We start from the raw sequence: 19,459 nt of genomic DNA, 5'->3' as shown, positions 1-19,459 counted from the left end.
GCAAGAAGAAACAAGAAGGTTGTTTTTGTTTTTTTAATGAGCAATGCAAAGAAATAGAAGGAAATGATAGAATGGGAAAGACAAGAGATCTCTTCATGAAAATTAGAGATATCAAGGGAATATTTCATGCAAAAATGGATGATAAAGACAAACATTGATTTAACAGAAGTAGAAGAGATTAGAAAGAGATGACAAGAATACACAGAAGAACTACACAAGAAAGACAATATTTCCATTTCTTCTCCCTCTATTTGCCACTAAGTGATGAGGCCAAATGCCAAGATCTTAGGGGTTTTGTTTTGTTTTGTTTTGTTTTTATGTTAACCTTCAAGCCAGCTTTTACACTCTCCTCTTTCACTTTCATCAAGAAGTTTCTTAATTCCTCTTTACTTTCTGTCATCAGAGTGGTATCATCTACATATCTGAGATTGTTGGTATTTCTCCTAGCAACCTTAACTATAACTTTTGATTTGTCCAGCCTGACATTTCACATGATGTACTCTGCATATAAGTTAAATAAATAAGGTGACAATATACATTCTTGTGGTATTCCTTTTCCGATCTTATACCAATCCATTGTTCCATGTTAAGTCTTAACCTTTGCTTTTTGGCCCACATACAGGTTTCTCAAGGGACAAGTAAGATGATTTGATATTCCCATCTCTTTAAGGACTTGCCACATTTTCTTGTGATCCACACAGCAGAAGTAACTGTTTTTCTAGAACTCTCTTGTTTTCTCCATAATCCAGCAATGCTGGCAATTTGGTCTCTAGTTCCTCTGTCTCTTCAAAAACCAGCCTGCTCTTCTGGTAATTCTCGGTTCACATACTGCCAAAGCAGAATCTAGCTTATAGAATCTAGCTTGCAGAACCTAACTTGCAGAGCCTAGCTTGCAGAATCTTAAGCATAATCATGCTGGCATGTGAAATGAGCACAATTGTTCAGTAATCTGAACTTTTTTGGTATTGTTCTTCTTTAGCATAGGGACATAAACTGGTCTTTTCCAATCCAGTGGCCACTGTTGTTCTTCATGTTATTATGTTGGTGACATCTTTTATATAGATAAAATCTTTGCATGAAGATATCAAATAGTCTAGCAGTTTCATTATGTTTCTACTTATTTTATAGATTTTTTAGTACAAAACCAAGCCATGGGTATGGAACTAAGGCAAAAAATTTAGATAATCAATGAAGGTGGAATAAATGATAAGGCACTTTCAGATGGTTTCTTCAATAATCACCAAATCAATAGTAATCATAGATCATAGGATCATACATTTGAAGCAGGAAGGAAATTTAGAGACCATTGAATTGCTATTTATACTTCTGGGACTTTTTAGCACACTCTTTTAAGCTGCTCAGCCGATATGTTATTTTCTTGTATTTATAGATCTTTTGAGAGACATAAATTAGTACTGCATTTTATAAAATACATAAATATATAACTATCCTAAATTTTGAAGAATCACTAGTATTGTCTCAATTTGGTAATAAATATCTAACAAATTAAGAAGGATGGGGTCAGGTTTGAATAAGAGAGGGAGCCGCTAAAGTGGTATTCTAAAATTTTAAGCACTACTGGGAAGTATTTAGGATGATAGTTGACATCTCACTTCCTGGTTTTGCAAAGAAGGTCAAATTCTATTTGAGGGACTCTCTTTACCACTGAAGACTGGAACCTTCTTTGCAATTTATAGTTTAGGGAATTTCCTGGCTTCTCCAGTATAAAGGAGATTCAATATGAGGAAAACGGACTATTATCAATCTTCAGGCAGCTAGATGGCAGAGTACAGAGAGTTTTAGAGCTGGGGCTTGGAATACTTCAGTTCAGATATGTCCTGAGACCAAGGGCGTCTTATGTGGACAAGTCTCTTAAGTGCTGCCTTCCTCAGTTTCCTCATCTGTAAAATGAGTATAAAAATAGCTCCTACTTCTAATGGTTATTATGAGGGGAGAAATGATATAATATCTGTAAAGCACTTTGCAAGCCTTAAAGTGTTATATAAAGGCTAGCTATCAACATCATCGTTATCTAGAACTTTTAATCTGAATTTTACAAGCAACACATTTGAAATAGGAGATAAATTAAATGTGTAAATGAGAAAAACTTTTAGGCCATAGCAGTTAGGAGCCTAATCAGAACAATTAAAAACAAAATAAATAACTACCATGTGGGAGGAATTTTAAGTTTGCCCATCTGGGTCTCCAATTTGGCAAAGTCAGAGAATGTTTCCTTCCAAGAAATCAAAAGTCAGATTCCACAATTCAAACCAACAGGATCATTGGTGAGATTTATATGGTGACCAAGAGCAGAAGAGTGTTGGGCAAAGGGAGAACCTGGCACCTGACCAAGAGATCCTCAGTCCCAATGTACTTCTTCACTCCAGCATGCCCTTAACCATCTCGCTGCCCTACCCTAATTCCGGTTATCCTGCGATAGTGCTGCTCCCCCCAACTCACATAGGAATCCATTTCCAAGCTGAAGAGGGACAGGGGCGTGGTGGCAGGGGAAGGCTGAGGCAGCAGGGTATCCTTAGTGTGCCCCCAGAATCACTAATCCTCATTCCTGGAAAGCTGTACAACATCAGTTTTCAAAGAGGATGGCAAATTGATAGTCCTCTGAATGGAGAATCAAAGTTAGAATTCAACTGTTCTCTGCCTGGCTATGCCCCAGGGGGGCTGTATAACTACTGAGTAACATCCACAGAGGAAGGAGGTAGTGTAATGAGGCTCTTTTAGTCTACATTCATAAATCTTTATAAAATTCTCACATCACACACTATATAAATGTGACTGTAAGGTTCGTTAAACTTGAGATAAAATTATAGTATCAGGGACTTATGTTTCCTTAGTTTCCTATCATCAGTCTACATGGCTCTGAAATGTAAGACTGGGACAAAGTTCATTAGTCAGTTATCTCTCATTCCCTCCCTTGGTTGTTATTTTTGGTCTCCATATTAAACAATGTGCAGACAAAACGCTGACAGCTTGACCTCCATCTTGCTTGACAATAACCACAGCCGCATCCTTACTGCTAGATGCCCAAACGGCTGAGACAACATAGTTAGTATACTTTTAGATCCTGGCTCTGTTAGCTTTGGAAGGATGAAGCGGAAAGCTAAGTATGCCTCATTTAAATGGCTATGTGTAATGCAATTCAAAAAGTGAAAAAAAAAAAAGGTGATGACTGATTTATCCGAACATGGTTAAGACATCTGGCCTATTGTGTATCCTCCCTACAATCAAGGGCCATAGTTTTATGGCAGAATAAAAATAAAGGATGAAGATACATGGAGTATTGTAGTGGGTCTTACAATAGAAGGAGGAGATGATGTCTACAATTCACTATTTATAGGCAAGACCCTATTATTAGTAGGATTTTTATGCCAAGTTTATAAAGGGTGGGCCTTTTATAAAAACTGACAGAGGACCAATTATAAAAATAAGTAACTACAGCTTTGGTTTGGGGCTTAAATATATTAATTAACATTTATACAAGTGAGTTATTTGGGGAGTTTATTTTAAGGGTGCAAACAATCAATCACACCTCTAATTATTCCTCCCACACTGCAAACATAAAATTGCACATATGAAGAGGAAGTCTGTTAAAAAAAAAAACAAATTATGTTCTGAATCAATATGAGATAAAATAAAGATTAGAAAATGACATTGATACATATTTGGGACAATACCTTACATATACTAAAAGTGTTACAGGTATGAACAATTGTAGATAGTGATCAAATGTGTTTGTGTCAAGAAGAAAATAATTAACAACCAATGAATCATATTCCTCATGAATGGAAGATTTCAGTCATTAGTGAACATAGCCATATCTATCATGGAATCACAGGATTCCAGAACTGGAAAGGCCTTCAGATACATTGCCTGAAAAAGAAAGAATCCCTTCTATAATACACAGAAAGCGGTCATATGGCCTCTGCTTGAAGACCTCCTCATAGGGGAAACACCTGACCTCCTGAGGCAGTCCCATTCCACTTTTGAACAGCTCTCACTTTGGAAGTTTTCCTTAACATCAAGCCTAAATCTGTCCCCTTAAATCTTCCACCCCATGCTTCTGGTCCTACCTTATGGAGCCAAAGAGAACAAGTTGAATCCCTCTTTCATATAAGAAGCTTTTTGAAACTTTATAATTATCACAATGTACCCTATGAATCCTCTCTCATCTCTAGGCTAAACATTCCCACTTCATAAGATTGTCGATTGAGAGCTGGTAGGGAACTTAGAGACCATTCAGTCCAATGCCCTCATTTTATAACTGTTGACCTAGAATCAGAATACTGTAGTTAAGTAATTGATCCAAGGTCACATTGGTAATAAGTGACAGAGCCTCAGTTTAAAGCCAGGTCTTTCTGACATGAAATGTAGCACTCTCCACTGAGCTACTATTCCTTCAACCCATCCTCATATGGCACAGACTGGAGGCTGTCACCATCTTGATTTTCTACCTCTGTACTTTTATGTGTGGAGAGAGAAAGGCAACAGAATGCAAAAGAGAAGGGAAAGAACAGATGAGAAAGAGGGGTGGGAGGGGGGAGGAGGGAAACTTCTAGCGTTTTGGTGGACCTTCATTTATACTACAAGAATTGTGAATTATTTCTGATTTCAAAAGATACAGTGATTTAAATCAACTTAATTTGCTGGAAAGTCACTGGTTTTTTTTGCCTAGATGAACAGATGAATGGACAAAATCCCTTTCCTAAAGAAGGGGACACCTAATTCTTATTCTTTTCACAAGCAAATCTGACTTAAGGCAGCCAACGCCACCACCTACTGAGAGCTCTCTTCCCGGTGCTTAGCACGCAGACTTATTTGTCTCATGCTAAGATACGCTCACTCCTAATTTACACTGTGGTTTCCTATGGCTTTTATGGCTTTTAGCATTATTAGCATTATTAAGAAAAAGAAGAGCTAACATTTATATGGATTTTTACAGGTTACACAGCTCTTCCTTGCAAGAGAAAACAGGTGTCTCCATACAGATATGTTACCACTATTGGAAAAAACAGCATCATCTCCACATGTAATGGACAGAACTATTGTTGGGGTAGGAATAAATGATTGCTAAGGTCCTTTCTAACTTTAATTTCCCACAAGCTGATTAGACAGTCTCAACCCTGAGACCAGGGTTCATTCTAGTAGCATCTTGACATTATTCTGACCTCTACATTTTAGGAATCAATGAATTAATCAAAAAACATTAATTATGCATCCACTATATGCCAGGTACTGTATACTAGCTCATGGGAATACAAAGTCAGAAATAAAAAAGTCCGTGCCCTCAAAGAGCTTATATTCTATTGAGCAAGACAACACGTATACACACACACACACACACACACACACACACACACATATACACACAAAAGATACAAGGTGACTTTGTGGGGAGAACACTAACAGGTTGGGGTTGAGGAAAAAAAAGCTCAGGAAAGATCCCATGGAGGAAGGGACACAGGAGATGAGTCTTGAAGGAAACTTTTAAATGGCAGAGGAGAAAGGCTGGATTCTAGGAATGGGTGACAGCCAAGGCAGAAAAACAGGGAAAAAATGCAGTACAGTGTTTTTAGCAATGGTAAGAAAACCAATTTGACTAGATCGTAGAGTGCATTCAGAAGGATATTGCATAATAAAGCTGGTGAGGTAGACTGGGACCAGGCTCTAAAGGGATTTAAATGCCAAATAGAAGAGTTTATATATGTTTTTAGGTGTAATTGGGAATCACTAAAATTTAACGAGATGAGTAGAGACACGGGCAGACCTATACTTTAGGAAAATCCCTTTGGTAGCTGTGTGTAGGAAAGATATTAATGAAAGGAAATAATATCAGGTAGTGGAATGTTGAATTTAAAGTCAGTGAAGCACAGTTTGTGTCTCAGCTCTGCCATTTAGTACTATGTGACCTTAGGCAAGTCACTTAACTTTTCTGTGCCTCGGTTTCCTCATCAGTAAAGAGAGGAAGTCACACTAGATTAGAGGAGTCAGACATGCAGCCTACCTAACCCTGAATCAGATGAAAAATGTAATTGGGAAATACTTAACAAAAATTAAGATACAATAAAACATAATACTAATTTGTGGTTTTCTAAGTCAATAAGCAGCCATAGGGACCCTTTTTATGTCTTAGTGGCCCCCAACTCTATTTGAGTTTGACACCACTGCACTGGATGAACTCCCAGGTTCCTACCAGCTCTAAATTTACAATGATGCTAGGAGAGGGGACTGGTTCTGTATACAATTCCATACCAGGAGTCGGTGAAGGAACTGGACATACATTGCCTGGGAAAGCCTATAATAGACCAGGCTAAGCTACAGTATAGCTTATAATATTATGTTATAGCCTAGCTTGTATTTGAAGGTATGTCACATGGAAGAAAAATTAGACTTATGCTGCTTAGAAGACAGAACTTGGAGTGATGAGTGAAAGGTGCAGAAAGGCAAACTTAGGTTCTATGTAAGGAAAACTTCCTGACACAGCTGCACCAAAGGGCAATGGACTCCCTCAGAAGGTGGTGTACTCCTCCATACTGGAAGTCTTTGAGAGGCATTTGGATGATGACTTCTTGGGAATGTTATAAATGGGATTCTTGATCAGGCATTGGGGATTGGGGCGGGGGGAGGAGTAGTGGTAGATGAAATGACCTCTGAGATCTTTTCCAACTCCAAAATTCTGTCATTAAGTTCCTTTGGGGATAGTAAGATGGACATGGGGGCAAGTTGGAGAATGGAGATGGAAGAACCAGTAGAACAAGTGGCATCAAGAAAAAAGAGCAGCACAGCAATGTGGCTAAGACATGGTGGTCAGAAACTTCCTACACTGTCTTTTGGACAGTAAAGGCTCATATATTGCAGCAATGCTTTCCCATTGCAAATAACTTACACTTATATAGCACTTTACAAAGACTTTTACATACATTTGCTCATGAGCTACAAAAACTCTGTAAAATAGATAATACAAGTATGCTGTGTTAGACTGCTTGTCAGGGAGGTTTGTTTTTTCTTACATCAAACCCAAACATCTCTTTATACCTCTCTCACTGCCTGGCACAAAATAGGTAAAAACTTAATAAATATTTACTGATCAATCACTTTACTCTTTCTGTCACTGTCTTTGTCTGCCTCCATCTTTTTCATTTCTACCTATTGCTGCTATTTCTTCCCTCTGGGGAATGAAAAAACACTCAGAGTGTTCCTTCCCCTGCACTGCATGGTTTCCCTCCACTATTCCTGACTTCACCAGTGGTCACTGCATTCTCACCAACAGGGCCAAGGGCATTCTATGTTTTCAATTCATCTGAAGGGCTCTGCTTCAATTACATAAACCGTGAAGTGCTAAGTAGGTGATGTTTATTATAAAAGAGCAGCAACTGCTCAGATGAATCCAGAAATAAATTCCCACATCATATTGGGCTAGACACAAACTTTAGTTATATTTGGATGTCCACTGGACCTAATGATATTTTTATGATCTCTACCTAAAAAAGGAATCTAGCAGGTCTAAAATAGAAAAACTGGACAGGGACTATTAATTAGTCTAGACTGTAAAGCTGGTTTTCCTTTTCAACACTTTCCTATTCATACAAAAGGAAAATTATTGAAAATAGGATGGAAATTCTGGATAAACATTCTTCTCCACACTACACAAAAAGAAAGTTACACAAAGTACTGAAAGCTAATTAAATTGGTTACTGAAAAATTACAATAAAGTAACACCAATTTTAGAACTGGTCAACAGGGCTTATAAGATGGCTTAAATTCAATGGCTATGTGCCTTACAAAAACAAAAATGGGAATGAAAAAACCTATTCATGGATCCAAGTAAGATGAATAATTTGTGCCTTGATACAGAAGGTGTAGACATCAATAAAAATTTATATTGAATACCAGGTAGTGAAGAGATGCAGAGAAGCAGGTGGGGTACACTGGCATATTGGGAGAATTAGGAAGGGGTATCAATGCTCTGAGTCACCCCTCTCTTTGCCCAATATCCCAACACTGTCTCAGGAAAGGTAGCAACAACAAGGAGAAGCCCCCAAGGCTGATGCAATGACCTTGAGTATGGAATGGGAACATGTTGGTCACATTTTTGCAATTCAACCACAGGTTCCAACAAGCATATTGGTATCCATATCCACAGGGGTCATGGTAGCTCAGCAACAGGTAAGTGCTATCCTTACAGGCCATCTGATGGCACCAATGCTAAGCCTTAGCAGCCACCATAATGACACATCCTTCACGAAGTCTGCATTATTACCTATATATTTTCACATAAATCCTCACATTTTTAAATTGAAAATATCAAGTGAGAGGGGAAGGGTGCTGTTCCTAATGTCTACAGCAGGCCACAGAAGTTCATAGATCCAGAGTTGGAAGGGACCTCAGATAAAGACTATCACAAAGGACATCTAGCTAATCCACTCATTTCAAAGGGGAGAAAACAGAGGACCAGGGAAGTTAAATGATTTATGCAAGGTCACACAGGTAGTAAGGGTCAGGAGTGGAATTTGAAGTCAGATCCAATGACTATACTGTCAGCCCACTGTCCACTAGGAACAAAGCATGTCAAATTGCTTGGCTCATGGGAGTCAGAAACAGTTTAGAGTTCCTGCATTCTTTCTTCTAGTCAAGGAGCATTTTCTGAGGCTTTCTGTATGGTTTTTTTTTTTCCATGCACTAGTATCTGGAACTGATGGAGAAAACATAAATCAACCATGTCAGCAACCATCAACTTTTTACCTAAGAAATTCTGAAAGACTTCCAATGACTGGAACCCTAGGGCTCTGGGGGAAAAGCAGGAAAAGCATACTCTCAAACACTAGCTGTGTGACCCTGGGCAAGTCACTTAGCCCTGTTTGCCTCAGTTTCCTCATCTGTAAAATGAGCTAGAGAAGGAAATGTCAAACCACTCCAGTATCTTTGCCAAGAAAACACCAAAAGAGGTCAGAAAAGTCAGACATGATTGAAAACAACTGAATGAGAGATGTACATAGTGAACTGGCTCTTTTAGCGGAGCAGAGTGAAAGCTCTCAAGCTTACTTTATCAAAGCAACTCATCACTGAGCGTCAAAAACTCTGAATGACAACTTACTATACTGCCTTCTCTGATCAAAAAAGACACAACTAAGAAGTATTTTCAAATTTTATTAAAAGATAGGCACACCACAATGAAGAGTAACACCTCTGATAAATTCTTATGATGGAGCAGGAAAGAGCCAAACTCAGAGTCAAACTGTCTTTTAGTATGTGTTGATTAAAGCATGTGAACCCATGTAAAGGAGAATGAAATTTCACAAACTAGCAAAGGGAAAATCCTGGACAGAAATCGGCCAGTGAAAGCTGTGATTTGTGATTCCCAATAGTCAGGACAGAAAAGTAAAAGATCCAGTAATATCTAATGCCATATATTCTAAATATATTCTAAAGTGAATGTATTCTTTTTCAAAAAGTGAATGTATTCTAAAGAAGGAACAGAGACATGCTGGGAAACACAAGGGACCTTCCATTTCCAGGACTCAAAAGTACTTAAGAGGATACAAAGGATTCATCCATCCTACAGTCAGAGTTCCCCAGATAAATGCTTTGTATTTCCTTGACTGTATGCCTCAGACCTGAGTGTAGATATTAGTAACAACAGAGCTGACTAATGGCTAATTAGTTAACTAGTTAACAGTTAACTAATTACTAAAACTTAAATTAGTTAACTAATTACTAGAACTTAAATTAGTTAACTAGTTACTAAAATTGTTTTAGCATTCATTTAGTAAAAGAGTAAAAAAATTTAATAAAATTAATTGAGTGCAAATTAAGAAATATTTTCAAGATTTTCAGCAGAAAAAAACACTACTTTCTATGGGCTCAATGGAGTACTTCTGAAATGAAAGAATTTTAGGGAGACCCAGGTACAAGTTTAAAACACATTTAAATAATATGTGAAACATTTCTATATTATTGCTACATGACATGTTCAATTTTATAAAAAAAAAACCCTTCAATTTGTGGAGGCTTCAAAAGTCTCTTTCCTTTCCAGTCCATTCTCCATGTAACTACCAAATTGATAGTCTAAAAGCACAGCTCTATGTCATTCCCCTACGCAAGACATCCCAGAGACTCTCTTTTGCCTCTATGACAAAATACAAATTCCTCTGTGTGGCTTTTAAAACACTTCACAGTCAAGCTCCAGCCTGCCCCTCCAGGTTTGGTGTCTAATTGTGCCCTTAGCCCATTCTGCATTCCATTCTCCATACACAATATTCCACCTTCCATCTCCACGTCCTGGCAGAGGCTGTCTCCCAATCAGAGAGGGCAGGCTCTCTTCACATCTGGCTCTTCACATCACCAGCTACCCTCAAAACTGAACTCAAGTACTATGTCCTACACATGGTTTATCCTGATCCTCTCAATTGCTAGTATCTTCCCTAACCCAGAAATAACTTTATGTCTACTTTGTGTGTGTATGTGGAGCTATGTGTGTGTGTGTGTGTATAATCTATATGTATGTGTGTATATATCTATGTGTGTATATACATCTATATATACATATATGTGTGTGATACATATATATATGTATGTGTAGATACATATAAATTACTTTCTGATACATACATAGACAGAGGGCACAGGGTGAGTTGAATATGAAGGGATGATATATAAAAAATAAAATAAAATAAAATTAAGGGATGAGAGAGGAATATATTGAGAGAGTGAGAAAGGGAGAGATAGAATGGGGTAAATTATCTCGCATAAAAGTGGCAAGAAAAAGCAGTTCTCTAGGAAGGGAAGAGGAGGCAGGTGAGGGGGAATGAGTGAATCTTGCTCTTATCAGATTTGACCTGAGGAGGGAATAACATATACACTCAATTGGGTATCTTACCCCACAGGAAAGGAGGAAGAAGATAAAAAAAGAGGGATGACAGAAGGGAGGGCAAATGGGGGAGGAGGTAATCAAAAACAAACACTTTCGAAAAGGGACAGGGTCAAGGGAGAAAACTGGATAAAGGGGGATAGGTTAGGAAGGAGCAAAATATAGTTAGTCTTTCACAACATGAGTATTGTGGAAGGGTTATACATAATGATATGCATGTGGCCTAGGTTGAATTGCTTGACTTCTTAGGGAGAGTGGGTGGGAAGGGAAGAGGGGAGAGAATTTGGAACTCAAAGTTTTAAAAACAGATGTTCAAAAACAAAAAAAGAGTTTTTGCATGCAACTAGAAAATAAGATACACAGGCAATGGGGCGTAGAAATTTATCTTGCCCTACAAGAAAGGAAGGGAAAAGGGGATAGGAGGGGAGTGAAGTGACAGAAGGGAGGGCTGACTGGGGAATGGGGCAATCAGAATATATGCCATCTTGGAGTGGGGGGGTGGGTAGAAATGGGGAGAAAATTTATAATTCAAAGTCTTGTGAAAATCAATGCTGAAAACTAAATATATTAAATAAATTAAATTAAATTACTTTCTGTGTGTTGTTTCAGCCAATAAAACATAAGGCCTTTGAGGACAGGGATTAATTCAATTGCGTCTTTGTACCTCCAACATTTGGTACAGTACATGTCACACAGTAAGAATTTTATAAATACATGTTGAATTCATTAGTTGAATAATTAGTAAAGATTATATTTGTTCTCAGATAAGGAAAATTGTTCAAGTTTTGATTTTTTTTCTTTTATGAATCAACACTAAATCCTAGAATAAATAACACTTTTACTGAATCTTAGTGGTATTTAAATCTAGGATTATATCTTGTATTATTTGGGGGAAAAGGAGGGTTTGGAAGGAGGGAATATAGAGGATGGTCCAGACTTGTGATTTCTTTGGTATAAGAAACATGGAAGCTACTGCAACCTATTCAGCTTAACAGCTCTATAGTCCTAGAGTCTTACCTGGGGCACAATGATAAGTGACTTGCCCATAGTTACATAGCTACAGTAGTACATGATTTTCGATCCAGGCCTTCCTTGAACCCAAGGCCAGTCAACTTCTCAGTATACCTTGCTGCCCTCTTCATAAATCTTGTGTCAGAAAACTAAAAGTTCATCTAGCATTATCATGATCACCTAGCATGTTTCCTTATCATGCCAGTTATAATTTTTCTTGTTTCTTTTTTCCAGTCTTTTCATTTTTCCCATTTCAAAAAGTCTATGCCCCACTGCAGAATAATTGATAATAGCAACTCCAGCTGCCGAGTCTCTCTGAAAATCTTTTCTTATTTCCTGAGGATTAATAAGGCTATTCTACAAGAATATTTTGTCAATTCTTTTTATAGTTATTTTTTTTCCCAGACACACTTAACTTTGTGCTTTTTGTGAGACTAATACTGGTTCATTGTGGGCTTGAAGGATCCTTGAAATACTTGACTTCCCCACACCAATAGCCACTGCAGTATCTCTAACAGTTCCTGTTGCTCTCTTTAAGAACTACCACTTTTACACATTTCCTTGAAGTAATATCCATTCTTAAAACCATAAAAGCAAAAACTATAACAAAAGAGAGCAATGAAAGATATCTGGTTTCATCTGGTCAGGGTCATTTGCATGACTATTACTGCCACAAAATGAAACTATATCAAAATCACTGTTTGTCCCAAGTAATTTGCATACCGCACAACTCACCCCAAAGGTCATCTAGTCGAAATTTTCATTTTACAGATGAATAAAATGAGACCCAGAGAGGTTAAGCGATTTTCCTAAGGTCACACACTACCTTTCCTAAGGTAGTAAGTGGCAAAATTGGGTTTCAAATAAACATCTTCTGACTCCAAATCAGACCAGGCCAGGTCAGAAACCAGGTCCTACTAGTCATGACCTCTGCCCTCTCTCCCCAGAGGCAGCCTGCTCCCAAACCCACTCTTACCATCCAATCGCTAGGTTCTACCCAACTATCTCCATTCTTCCTCCAGAGTCATAATTAGGTCCTGACAATCAGGGCTTTGCCTAAAGAGGATTCCAACAGCACGTAGAAGTTACTCAGCAGTGTAGAAACTACAATGTCAGGCACATAGTTAGCAATAATAATCAATTAAAATAGAAAATAACCAGATGGCAGAGTGTGTTGAGCCTCTCCCCTGCTCTACCCATCCCCAATCCCTTCAACTGAAGGCAGGTGGTCTTTGTCCCAGGAGCACAAATTTCTGGAATATGTGATATCAGTGCCCTTTAAATTCATTGCCCTACCAAGTTCTGGCTCTGTTTATCATATCACCCATTTAATATTTCTGTCCCTTCTTTGAGGAAAAAACCCTCAGCTGTGACCTTTGCTCCCTCCCCAACCAGGGAACTATGGAACTATGGTGCACTCTCCCTCTGGCCCCACACTGAATGACAACGATCATGATATCATAGGACAGAATCATAAATCTAGAGGCAGAAGAGACCTCATTGGCCACTGAGTCCAAACCCTGTCATTTAATAGGTAAGGAAACTGAGACCCAAGATGTTAAATGAGTTGTCCAAGATCACACAGTTGGTAAGGTACACAGTCAGAATTTGAACCCAAGCCCTTTGGCCCCAGAGAGGGTGCTTTTTCTACTATGTCCCATAGCCTTCCTGTCAAGGGTATAACATATACATGTACTGAACTTATGTTCCCCAAAAAACTTGCTCATCGTTTTGACTTCACTATTTCTGTCAGAAACCCCACCATTCACCCTTGTTTCCTTTGTTTGAAGCCTAAGGGTTATCTTTAATTGTTTCTTATCCTTTACCTCTCATACCCAGTCTGTTGCCAAGTCCTGTCATTTCTAGGCTTACAATCTCTCTTACATCTGTTTCCTCCTTGATAATCTCAATGGGACCACCCTAGTTTAAACTCATGTCCCCATTCACCTGTACTACTGAAACATAACTCTATTCCTTTTCCACACCATTGCCAGACTTATCATAGGGAGAGATTTGGTCATATCATCCCTCTGTTCAAAAATCTGAACCTTAGCTAAAAATCTCACTTAAGAGATGATGGGGGGGAGGGGGAGGGAGGGAGGAGCAACTAGGTCATGCGGTGGATAGAGTACAAGGCTTGAAGTCAGGAAGACTCCTCTTCCTGAGTTCAAATCTGACCTCAAACCCTTGCTAGCTGTGCTAGTATTTGTTCCCTCACTGACATCAAAGATAATAAGATTCCAAAGTTAAATTTAGTATATAATTTAGTTTAAATTTAGCAAGTTATACTAGCTGTGTGACCCTGGCACTTAACCCCATTTGTCTCAGTTTCCCTGATGTGTAAAATGACCTGGAGAAGGAAACGGCAAAACTCCAGTATCTTTTCCAAGAAAACCTCAAATGGGGTAATGGAATAAGACACAACTGAAAACAACTGAACAGAAGAGACAATGAATATCTTCTTATCAAAAATGGCATCATTTTATATCAGTTTTAAATTTTCTATGATTTGATATTATTTGAGGAAGGAGGAACATTACAGTTTTTGCCCAAAAGCACAGGAAAAAAAACACAGAACAAAAATGGTACCTGTAATTTTCTAAGGGGGAAGTCATTTTAGCTCTATTTTCTACGAGGTATTTCTGTTTATTTCCAGAGCCTTAGTCACAGTCTGTCAGGAAGGCATGGCTTTGAAACAGGTTTTAAACACTTTCAAATTATTTCTAAAAGTAGTCTTCCTAGTTACACTTGAGATCCTTCCTATACCTGAGATATAATTATTTCATAGTTCTGTATTTCTCATTCTTTGTTCTGTTCACATGTAAAACCAGCACCCAGTCATGTTGTTTTCATGGGGAAAGAAAATGTGTGCCACTGGCTGATTTTTATTAAAATGGAATAATTACATGAACTACCCCAAAATTTTTTAAAATATATAGCTAAACACAACAAAGTGTTAGCATCTAAATTCAATTCAATCAGTCAATGTACCAGCATAAATACCTGTTATGAGCCAGGCAATGAGCTGGGCAATAAAGCAACAGAAATCTGAAGACAACAATAAAACAATCCTTGTATATGTATATATATGTACACATCCGTATACATATATGTGTGCGTGCATACTGTACGGGGTGGATAATTGTGAAGACTTCACAGGGTACGTCTAGTGGAGAGGTTTTGGGATTTGGCCTTGTGATTTTGGGAAGGCATGCCCTTCCCTCTCTCTCTCAGATGTTAGAAGATAATGAACTTCCTGTGAGCTATTTGTTCTCTGCTCCAGGAAGGGTCTCTCCTTCCCCCATCCCATTTCTCCTTCTAGACTTTCAGACGCCACCCTGGCAGTTGAGTTCTGATAGGGAAAAACCTGAACAAACCGGATCAATCTTAGTCCTCTGTGTAGTTTTCGGGCCTAGATTGTAAGCCCACCCACCCCAGCCAATGGTGAGAAGGGATAGAGGTGGGTGGGAATCTTCTTCATTAAGAGTATAAATTAAGGCAGGTTCTCTTTTACCTTGCCTCCTCCCTTATGGAGGTGTGCCCAAGTCTTGCAAGGTTTGTATAATAAATTTACTTTGTTTCTCTTAAAGATGCCTCTCCTATTATTTAAAGATTCTGTCCCATACAATACTTACACATATGTGTATATATGTTCATGTGTATATATGTTATATATGGAGAAAAAGGCAGCTAGGTGGCCTGGAGTTAGGAAGACCTCAGTTCAAATTCAGTCTCAGATGCTTACTAGCTGTGTGACCCTGAGGAAGTCACTTACCCCTGTTTGCCTCAATTTCCTCACCTATCAAATGAGCTGGAGAAGAAAATGTCAAACCACAGAATAAAATTAAGTTTATAAATAAAAATAAATACAAGATAGTTAAATACCAAGTTGTTATTGTGTTTGTCCTTCATTTTCGAAGAGGACCATGGCCTCAGGGAAATGATGACATGACTTGCAGTTGACTTTGATTTGAGTGAGGGAGGGCTGTGCAAGGTCACCAGACTCATGTTCTCCTCCAGAGACATCTGGATCCAGTGGCTTGATATTCATCAGAAAGACTGGAGATGGCCCAGGATACAGTGGGAGACCCTGGCCCTTTTAGGCTAAGGCCTTTTCATGTATTCACTTAGAGTGAGGCAATGCCCATGAAAGTGAATAGGCCTCTTTAAGAAGTGAGTCAAAGGATGGCCCCTTTAATTAGAAAAAGGAAAAAAAAAAATCTATCTGGGAGGGGAAGACCCTCAGGGTTGCTGTTCCAAAGAGAAAGTTACCATTGACATTCACTCTAAGCCTGGAGGGCCCATAGTTTGAGAGAGAAGCCAGCCGTAGCATTCCAGAGGATGAAGAAAAGTTTCCTGTAGTAGGCAATGCATGAGATGTGTTTCGGAATGAGGGATTCTTTGAAGCAAAACACTGAGTCTATGGAGTCCATCAAAGTGCCCTGTAACACCCAGTCATCAGTGAACAGAGAAGGAAATCATGAAGAAGAGGAGGAGAACAGATGGAGAACTACTTTGGTGTTCAGATAGAATGCTGCCAGCCTCTGTAGTTGAATAATCCATCATTCATCAAGATTGTCCTCTCCACTCCACCAACTATGTTATGAGATTATCGTAATACCATCCCACCTCGTGCCCCTTCCTTCCAGAGATTAGGAATCTTTTCTCAGAGCTTCGGAAAAAAATGCAAGTAGAGGCTAAATTTAAAACAACAACAGTTCAGGCTACTACTTTTATCTGTAACAATAATAATGGAGCGTTAGCTATTTGAGGAACAAAATAGTACAAATGATTCTTAAAGCAGTGCTAAGAATGTGAAAGGTCATGAGGAATGGGAAAGAAAAATGTACAAATAAGAGCTTCCTTCCCTCCTGTGTCTCCCATTCCCTGTATCCCGGAAAGATGAGGAAAGAAATCCTGAAAAGTTATATGAATTGCTATGGGTATGAAAGAACTGGGTCATTTGCATTTGGTTGGTTGAGTCTGAGTACTGAAATATAGGTTTGTTGATTTGTTGCTGTTGGGGCTTTTTGGCTGTACACTTCTGTGAGAAAAGAAATAACCCTTAATAAACCAAGAGTCTGAGCAAAATGAAAGTAAGCATTTCAGTGAGAAAATTTGCCACACATTTTGATTGGGATTGGAGTCAGATTTGAGCAAGATTTTTTTTTCTTTTTCTCTGGTCCAGCCACTAAGAGAAGAAGCAATAAAAAGAGATCATTTATTCCCAAAATTCAATGTATTTTAATACAGGAAATGTGTTTAATACAGGAAAGCCTGAATTCATAAATCATAATAATTTTTATACATGCAGGGAATTAAGGAATTATGTAAGACCTCTTTGGAACATGAATCTAAGTAACTGGTTTCAAATTATAACAAGAGAGAAGGCTTTGGTATAACTTTCAGTTTAAAAACTCAGTTAAAAAAAAAAACTTTTACTTTTTCTCTGTGGCAGATTTTTATGGAAGTACCTACCATGGATTGTTAAATTGAGCAGAGAGTTCAAATGATTTGGACACATAAGCAGAAAGTCATCTCTCTTTCTCTCTGGTTGCTCTTACTGTTCTGGAAGTTTTAAGGTTTCATTGTTCTGGCCAATCTTGGAGTCAATGCAGAATTCAAATGTTTAAATTATAAATTGGAAATTGGAAAGTGAAGAGTCCTGAGATTGAATCCATTGTACCCCACATGTGAAGGAAAATTTAAATGAAACAGGCCTAAGATTTGAAAATACAGTTCCTGTGATAACCAACAGGCTTGGAGAATTTGGAATCTTAGCATTATGTTGAAGTGTTTTTGTCTGTCTATTTTTACCCAAGCTAAAAAAACCGCAAAGTCAAACCTCAGAAAAATAAGCTAAGGAATTCCAGCCTATAAGATGACAGTTTCAGCCATAAAAATTTAGTAAAGGGCAGAAAAACTCAATTGTAGGACAATATAACTTTGGAATCTTATTGTCTTTGATGTTCAGTGATGGAACAAATACTAGCAAAATTAAACCAAAAATTAAGGAGGTAGTGTGATATAAGTGTGAGGGAGTATAGACTTAGGGATAAAGGCCTGAGTTCAGGCTTTGCCTCTGATGCTGGTCAGTCATGTGACCCTAGGCAAATCCCTTAGGCTTTTGGGCCTAGGTTTCCTCACCTATAGTTTGTAGGGCCTAGCTAACAGAGTAGTTGGAAGGACTGAATGAGATAATGTATGTGAAGTGCGTTGCCTACCATAGTATCAGGAGCAGGGGTGTAGCGTAGTAGAACAAAAGATGACCTCACGTCAGGAAAAGCCAGGTTCAAGTCCTGCTTGCAGACTCTGTGATTCTGGGCCATTCTCTTAATCTCTCAGAACTCTAGTAAATTACAGAGGTGCTGATCTGGAACTCCCAGCACCACTGACATTATAGAAGCCAAAGTAGACCTTGCTCAGTGCATGTGATGGTCTAAAGTCACGAGAAAATGACTACAAAATGAGACCAAAGCAGGAGAGGTGGCTAATAATTTTCAAGCTTAATTCACAAATGCTGTCCTTCTAGTACAGATTTGGGGAAAAGATAAGCTGGAATCCTCCTATTGAAGAAGAAGCCTTGAGAAAGCATATCCGGATTCTGAGTCTAACTTGAATGCACAGCCGATGATCCATTGTGGGGCTCATTCAGTCATTTCAGCAATGCTTGACTCTTTGTGACCCTGTGTGGGGTTCTCTTGGCACAGTAGATAATACCTGGTCCATTTTTCAATTTTGCTATGGTTAATTCATCCTGCTGACATTAATAATAATGATGATAGCTAACATTTAAATAGTGCTTACTTTGTGCCAGGCACTGTGCTAAAGTCTTTCATTATTACTATATCATTTGATCCTCCCAACCACCCTTGGAAGTAGGTACTGTTGTCCTCATTCTACAGATGATGAAACTGAGGCAGGCTGAGGATAAGTGACTCGCCCAGGGTTATAGAGCTAGTAAGTATCTGAGTCTTCTTGATTCCAGGCCTGGTGCTCTATCCACTGTGCCATCTTACGGCCACCATTTGGTTCAAAATGTGTTAGAATGATTGTACCGTAATTAGTGTATTAGTGAAATGTAAGACTAGGACTTTAGGAAGAGAAGAAAAGAGCTAGTGGCTTTGAAGAGACAGAGCTTTGTGGGTCACTGTGTAGTGTGGAATCTATTGGGAACTGTGGTTACTTTGACTATTTGCCTGTGATCCCATTTGATCCTAGATTAGATGCTTCTATTGCAGCAGATTCACTGAATTAGAAGATAGCACAAGCATCAGAAGTGATTTTTGACTCTGTGTTCACTCTGACAAATCAGCTGCCTATCAAACAAAAGGAGAAAGTTAACACTGTATTTACACAAGTAGGACCAGGGGTACATCTGATTATTTATTCAGTCTCAGGTAGCTAAATAGGATCAGTGGGAAAGAACAGAGAAGAAGTCCCAGTAAGGTGGTAAGAGGGTTTTCCTAACTTATCTCCCACTGTTTTTCCTTCCCTGAAAGGGGTAGAGCCTGCACGTGGTTGACCACAGACCTAATTAGCAAGTGTCAAGTTAATGAGTATAGC

The 19,459-nt window shown here is 38.6% G+C and overlaps 1 pseudogene; it reads left to right on the top strand.

Moving 5' to 3' along the window:
- Positions 1-8,163: 8,163 nt before the first annotated feature.
- Positions 8,164-19,459, top strand: part of LOC118836852 — a 31,164-nt pseudogene continuing 19,868 nt past the window's right edge.

The sequence above is a fragment of the Trichosurus vulpecula genome, chromosome 1 (assembly GCF_011100635.1).
Source record: "Trichosurus vulpecula isolate mTriVul1 chromosome 1, mTriVul1.pri, whole genome shotgun sequence".
Lineage (NCBI taxonomy): Eukaryota > Metazoa > Chordata > Mammalia > Diprotodontia > Phalangeridae > Trichosurus > Trichosurus vulpecula.
The sequence above is the reverse complement of the archived record's forward strand: the minus strand, read 5'-3'. Positions and strand labels throughout refer to the sequence as shown.